The sequence below is a fragment of the Calliphora vicina genome, chromosome 5 (genome assembly GCF_958450345.1).
Source record: "Calliphora vicina chromosome 5, idCalVici1.1, whole genome shotgun sequence".
Classification (NCBI taxonomy): domain Eukaryota; kingdom Metazoa; phylum Arthropoda; class Insecta; order Diptera; family Calliphoridae; genus Calliphora; species Calliphora vicina.
The window spans coordinates 38,684,857-38,692,600 of NC_088784.1; the positions used below are offsets into that span (position 1 = coordinate 38,684,857).

General features: G+C 28.7%; 1 non-coding gene across 1 annotated transcript; it reads left to right on the forward strand.

Annotated features, from left to right (window-relative positions):
* Positions 1–1,707: 1,707 nt before the first annotated feature.
* On the forward strand, positions 1,708–1,779 carry TRNAH-GUG (transfer RNA histidin (anticodon GUG)). Its single transcript has one exon. It is a non-coding gene; the product is annotated as a tRNA-His (tRNA).
* Positions 1,780–7,744: the final 5,965 nt, after the last annotated feature.

The window sequence follows — 7,744 nt, forward strand, 5'->3', positions numbered from 1 at the left end:
TTTGTCCGACTTTATATTTTTAAACGGGTTTGGAAAGAAAACTGATTACGTTTTAAAATACCGTGCATCTTTTGATACATTTGTAAGTTATAAGTATTGTTTTTGTTAAGAATATCTAAAAAAAAAACAAAATTTGATTTTAATAGCATTTCAATACTTATTTTGATATGAAAGCTTATACCAATGCATTGATATACATTTTTATTGCAATGTATAAAGAAAATTTAGTTCTTAACATGTCTTCTGTATATGTATATGAAAACTATTTGTGTTGAATTTTATTTGAGTTTGAAATATTTTTAAGAAATCTATACTCATTAAAATAATTTTCGGATGTGGGCATTATATGGTAAATTTGGTGAGGCAGGTTCGGCATATATAAAACTTATTTTTGCTGAATTTGTTTTTTATATCTATATAACTTAGATATTTATGACAGCTTAACTATTTTCAGATAGGGCAATCGTATGGGGGCTATGAGAAATGATGTACCCATTCTAATCAAATTCAATAGGCTTCGTCCTTGGGGCAATACAAGAGCTTGTACCAAATTATCTTTGAAATTACGACCTGTAGTTTGATTACAAGGTTTACATGGACGGACGGACATCGCAAAATCGACTCAGAAAGTGCTCCAGAACATATTGGTATACTTTAAGGTGGGTATTGGGACAATATTTTTGCACGTTGCAAACATCAGCTCTAACTCAATATACCCTTCTTTGGAATTTTTTTCGAAAAAGTTTAATAACTTTTGCAAATATAAACCGATTTCGACAAGTAATGTTTATTTCTATATATTCTATTGTCTTTAAAACACTGTGTAAAAAAATAGGTTTTCATAGAAAAAAATTAAAATAACTTTGTTGAATTTGAAAAACGACGAAAAAAATATGCAAAATGTGTGAGTTAGAGGTACTAAGTACTACTTAAAACAGTTTTTTTCAAAATAACTCAAAATTTTGAGGAAGTTTCAAAATCTTTGAAAACGGTTTTAGTATTCCCTCACCTAGGTCTACAACCACCATTGGGTCGCTTTTCAAGTTCTGACAAAAAGTTTTATTTTGCAGCAGAGTGTTATCTTTAAGTTCTATTTTAATACGACAATGAGTTTTTCAATGCTTTTTTTAAATTATATTTAAATGGATTCCACTTCCGATGCGGTGAAATTATGGCTTATTTTGTCCATTTTTTTACAAAATATACTTTCTTTTTCTGGAATAAAAAATCGAATATTATAAAGCTCTTGATTTCTCAAGGAGTTATAAAAACTAATTCATACAAAAATCGGATAAACATCAAGAATTCTTTGGCAGGTTTCAAAGTAAAATGACATCTTCCAAACAACTTGTTCCAAAATCGATGAATCAACATTTTGAAAACTGACAATGAGGTAAATAGATGTAAAAATGCTTGTCGTATGTTATTATGCCAGATTGCAACTTTAGTTTGTTAAACTCAACATAGTAAAATTTAGTATTAACAATATAATTTAATTTTTTTTATGGTGACAAAATTGGGGATTTCAAATGGGGATTTTTTGGGGACATCGACTTTCAGATTGGGGACATAAGGTAAACTTTGTCTGGCAACACTGTCCAAAGAGTTTGTTTATTACTAACAATTCACCACTGTAGTTTGTTACACTGGCAGTGTTGTGCTGTAATGTGTAACGGAGTTGTTAATTGTTGAAAGCAACCTTCAATAGCCGTGATCGTCTAGTGGTTAGGACCCTACGTTGTGGCCGTAGTAACCCAGGTTCGAATCCTGGTCACGGCAATGTGTAAATCGCATTGTCACGGAGAAGGTTTTTTTTTTTATTTATTTATGAAATAAAAAAATATTACTTCATAAAATTATATTTTCCAAAGCACTGTGCAATTTATTTAATCTTAAAAATCTACATGTTAGCGTTTTTTAATATTTTGCATGCAAAATGTGGACCACGTAAGCGCCAACAACTCATTTTACAGAAAACGAAAAAAAAACATAATAAATTTTTGAATTACGGTTTTATACAAGTTTTGTCGCTTATAACGGGAGCCTTGTTTAGATATGGAGATAAAGATTTGGCATACAGGAAAAAAAGTTGCATTTAATTTTAATAAAGGGTGCTCGAGGAACATTTGTGCTTTATAAGATATATTGTTTTTGAGTTACTCGACGAAAAATGTCGTTTTTACCGAAGTTACTGACTTTGAGAGCTTCACTAAAAATTATCCGATTGCCCGGAAACTTTCCAGATTTTTTTTTCTATCTCAAAAATTTCCTGGGTCAGACTTTAATATTTCCTACTTTAAATAAAAAAAACATTATATTTTCATGCAAATGTCATATTGGAATGAATTTAATTTTTTTTTATAAAAAGCTGTCAAGATGAAAATGCATTCGGGTCGTTATTTTCGGAAAATATATGAAAAAGGGTAATATTTTTGAAAGGGGAGCTGTTGTAGAATTTAAGTTTTGAATTTTGACCGCATGTGCCCACCTGGGTCCATTAAGTTATCTAAAAAATTTCTAAAAAGGTGTATTAGGAATTTACACTTTTTGAAAAGCTAACTTTACATTAAATATTTTAAATGAAAACAAAATTGAAAATTGTCGATACCGAGGGAACAGGTCCATCCAAAAAACGCCTATTTTTTATCTACAATTCAAATTTAGGGCAAAAATTCTCAAATCGCATACTCGATATCAAAATATAAAAAATATCGAGTACGCGATTTGAGAACTTTTGGCCTAAATTTAAATTTTAGAAAAAAAATATGCGTTTTTTGAATGGTCCTGGTCCCCTCGGTATCTCCGGATGCAGCCAACTGTTGTGGTCCTGCATACAATGACGACAGCTACCATTTGTTGCATTTGTGCAACTCTTTTAAATATTCGTTTTTCCACCGACGTCCAATCTCTTGGTGTACGGCCTTTATTTTGCGCCACCTATTAATAATTGGATCAGAAAGATCTTCTGGCTTGGATTTACATACAAATAAAATAAAAAAGAATATATCACCTTCAATTGGTATTTTGTACAAATTAAAGTATAAATTAAATGAAAAAACTAAATTGATGATATACCAATCGTTAATATATTCTCGTTTGGATTATTTATCAGTTGTCTACGCATATAATAAAAACAGCATTTAATTCAAATCTCTGCAATGTGTGTAAAACAAGGCGTTGAAAGTTATATACAATTTACCAATTACATATTCAACTATTGCATTATATAAAGACGTTAGTAGAATGATTTTGCCAGTTTATGTTACATGAGTACCAAACTTTAACATTTGTTTTTAAAAGTCTTCATAATATTGAACATTGCACCATTCCTTTTCCACCTAATCAAACCTATTTTAACACTCGAAATAGAACAAATTTAAGAGTCCCAATGCAGATTGGAAAAAACAAAACAACGTATTGATTTCACAGGTGGTAACAAATACAATGCTTTAACAAATTAATTAAAATCGATTGAAAGAATTTCGTCTTTTAAATCCTCTTTAAAAGAACATTTATGCTCAACATTTGAATCGCTTCTGATGTAAACTTTATACCTAATATACATATTTAAGATATTTTGTATTACTTATTTGTTCATATGTATATTAGAGTGACAGCCGATTTTTTTTTTAGATTTCAAAGAGTGCCGGGTGGAATATTGTGACACTAGGCCTATATGTTAAGTGCTGAAAATTTGAGCCAAATCGGGCAACGATTTCTGGACGCGCATCGAGGTCAAAGTTCAGATATATGCAAAATTATACTATTTATATGGATTAAATAGGTGAAACTCGTTAACTTTCTGCATTGTTTTCTACAAATATGTAGATTTATTTATATTAATGAATATTACATTAAAAAAAATTTTTGGAAATTAACCCTGTATCTCCTTTGGGTCAAAATTATCCAAAAACTGTATTATCGCCAAAATTAGAGAAAACATTTTTCAGATATTTTAAAAATTTAGCTACTAAATAAATAATTTTGCAATTGAATGAAAAAGAATCGAAATATGTACGTAATTATCGTTGTAATGAGATATAAATGACAAAATTTGGTTAAAAAATTTTAAAGTTATTACTAATTCGCCAGACCATAAACCTATTCATAATATTATAGTCCTTGTAATTTTAAATATGGTCTGAAAGTTTTACTAAAATCGGAAAACGATAACCTTAAATCGTGAAGGTCAAATATAAAATTTTTCAATATTTGGAATTTCTAAAGAAAAGATAGCGAACTGTTATATATTTTTGGGCCGTTAAAAAAAGATAATTTTTTTGGCCATACCTGTGAATAGGTTAACGGTATCCTATGAAGACAAAAACACATACACAAGTAAATACGGATATATCTTAAATAAAAATTTGCTTATATTTTAATTTTTTTTCGAAATATGTTAATTTTTTTCCTAAATTTTTTGTTCAAGTGGCCTGAAACACGTAAATGGTCTGGCGAATTTGAAATAACTTTAACATTTTTTAACCAAATTTTGTCATTTATATCTCATTACAACGATAATTACGTACATATTTCGATTATTTTGCATTCAATTGCAAAATTATTTATTTAGTAGCAAAATTTTTAAAATATCTGAAAAATCTGCATTTTTTCCGAATTTGGCGATAATACAGTTTTTGGGTAATTTTGACCCAAAGGAGATGCGGGGTTAACTTACAAAAAAAAATTTTTAAATGTAATATTCATTAATATAAGTAAATCTATACATTTCTAGAAAACAATGCAGAAATTTAACGAGTTTCACCTATTTATTCCATATAAATAGTAAAATTTTGCATATATCTGAACTTTGTCCTCGATGCGCGTCCAGAAATCGTTTTCCGATTTGGCTCAAATTTTCAGCACTTAACTTTTAGGCCTAGTGTCACAATATTCCACCCGGCACTCTTCAAAATTTTAACAACAAATTTTTTCCATACAACTGATTGTCACTCTAATGTATATATATTATTTTTGCAAACTTTGCCTCAATAATGCCTCAAAGGCGCTGAGGCCAAAATAAATTGAATTCAAAAATGTTTGTGCAAATAAATAAATAAATAAAAATAAAAAAAAATATTGTTTAGACACGCTTCTAGTTTTGCCAACAGTGTTGAAAATTATTCTAGCGTATATTTTAATCAGGCGCCTAAATTTTTATTTTTTTAGAAAACATATTTTATCCATCCAAATTTTTATTTTTTTTAGAATATGTACATTAGAGTGACAATCAGTTGTATGGAAAAAAATTTTTGTTAAAATTTTGAAGAGTGCCGGGTGGAATATTGTGACACTAGGCCTAAATGTTAAGTGCTGAAAATTTGAGCCAAATCGGGCAACGATTTCTGGACGCGCATCGAGGTCAAAGTTCAGACATATGCAAAATTTTACTGTTAATATGGAATAAATAGGTGAAACTCGTTAACTTTCTGCATTGTTTTCTAGAAATATGTAGATTTATTTATATTAATGAATATTACATTAAAAAAAAGTTTTGGAAATTAACCCTGTATCTCCTTTGGTTCAAAATGACCCAAAAACTGTATTATCGCCAAAATTAGAGAAAAATGCAAATTTTTCAGTTATTGAAAAAAATTTGCTACTAAATAAATACTTTTGCAATTGAATGCAAAAGAATCGAAATATGTACGTAATTATCGTTGTAATGAGATATAAATGACAAAATTTGATTAAAAAATGTTAAAGTTATTACAAATTCGCCAGACCATTACCGTGTTTCAGACCACTTGAACAAAAAATTTAGAAACAAAATTTAGATATTTCGAGAAAAATTAAAAAAAGCTCATTTTTACTTAAAATATGTCCATATTTACTTGCATATGAGTTTTTGTCTTCGTAGGACACCGTTAACCTATTCGCAGGTATGGCCAAAAAAAATAATTTTTTTTAACGGCTGTTTCAAAACTCCATTTTCAAATTTTTAAAAATTTTGTTAAACAAATTTCAGTTTTTTTCGATCATCACATTGGGGTTTATTGAGATCAAAATAGGGAATAAAAATATGAAAAAATTATGTCAATACCTCTTACAGTTTTTCCGTACCTGCGATTGAAATTTTGCGTTTTTCAAGAAAAACTAATTTTTTGTCCATATTTAGGCGAATGAGTCCAATTTCCTTACTGTTATAAATTTTAAGTAAAACCTATTCATAATATTATAGTCCTTGTAATTTTAAATATGTTCTGAAAGTTTTACTAAAATCGGATAACGTTAACCTTTGAATCGTGAAGGTCAAATGCCAAATTTTTCAATATTTGGAATTTCTAATGAAAAGATAGCGAAATGTTACATATTTTTGGGCCGATTTTCATGAAACTTGAGGAAAATATATATTGGGGTCTAGCATTTACAACAACAGTGCAAAAATGAATTTTAACCTTTAAGAGGACTTGGGGTCAAAATGGTTGTGTTTATCTTGATTTTAAAAGTTGAGAATAATTTGGACCCCAAGTGCTGCTAAGGGTTAATTTCCATTTTTGTGCTGTTATTTTAAATTCTGGACTTTATGTTATATTTTCCTCAAGCTTCATGAAAATCGGCCCAAAAATATGTAACATTTCGCTATCTTTTCATTAGAAATTCCAAATATTGAAAAATTTGACCTTTGACCTTCACGATTCAAAGGTTATCGTTTTCCGATTTTAGTAAAACTTTCAGAACATATTTAAAATTACAAGGACTATAATATTGTGAATAGGTTTTACTTAAAATTTATAACAGTAAGGAAATTGGACTCATTCGCCTAAATATGGACAAAAAATTAGTTTTTCTTGAAAAACGCAAAATTTCAATCGCAGGTACGGAAAAACTGTAAGAGGTATTGACATAATTTTTTCATATTTTTATTCCCTATTTTGATCTCAATAAACCCCAATGTGATGATCGAAAAAATCTGAAATTTGTTTAACAAAATTTTTAAAAATTTGAAAATAGAGTTTTGAAACAGCCGTTAAAAAAAATTATTTTTTTTGGCCATACCTGCGAATAGGTTAACGGTATCCTACGAAGACAAAAACTCATATACAAGTAAATATGGACATATTTTAAGTAAAAATGAGCTTTTATTTTAATTTTTCTCGAAATATCTAAATTTTTTTTCTAAATTTTTTGTTCAAGTGGTCTGAAACACGGTAATGGTCTGGCGAATTTGTAATAACTTTAACATTTTTTAATCAAATTTTGTCATTTATATCTCATTACAATGATAATTACGTACATATTTCGATTATTTTGCATTCAATTGCAAAAGTATTTATTTAGTAGCAAATTTTTTTCAAAAACTGAAAAATTTGCATTTTTCTCTAATTTTGGCGATAATACAGTTTTTGGGTCATTTTGAACCAAAGGAGATACAGGGTTAATTTCCAAAACTTTTTTTTTAATGTAATATTCATTAATATAAATAAATCTACGTATTTCTAGAAAACAATGCAGAAAGCTAACGAGTTTCACCTATTTATTCCATATTAACAGTACAATTTTGCATATATCTAAACTTTGACCGCGATGCGCGTCCAGAAATCGTTGCCCGATTTGGCTCAAATTTTCAGCACTTAACATTTAGGCCTAGTGTCACAATATTCCACCCGGCACTCTTTGAAATCTAAAAAAAAAAAATCGGCTGTCACTCTAATGTACATATTTTATCCATCCAAATTAAATTTGTATTCGATTTTATCTCATATTTGTTAATATATTCATACATTTTATGTTTTAATGTACT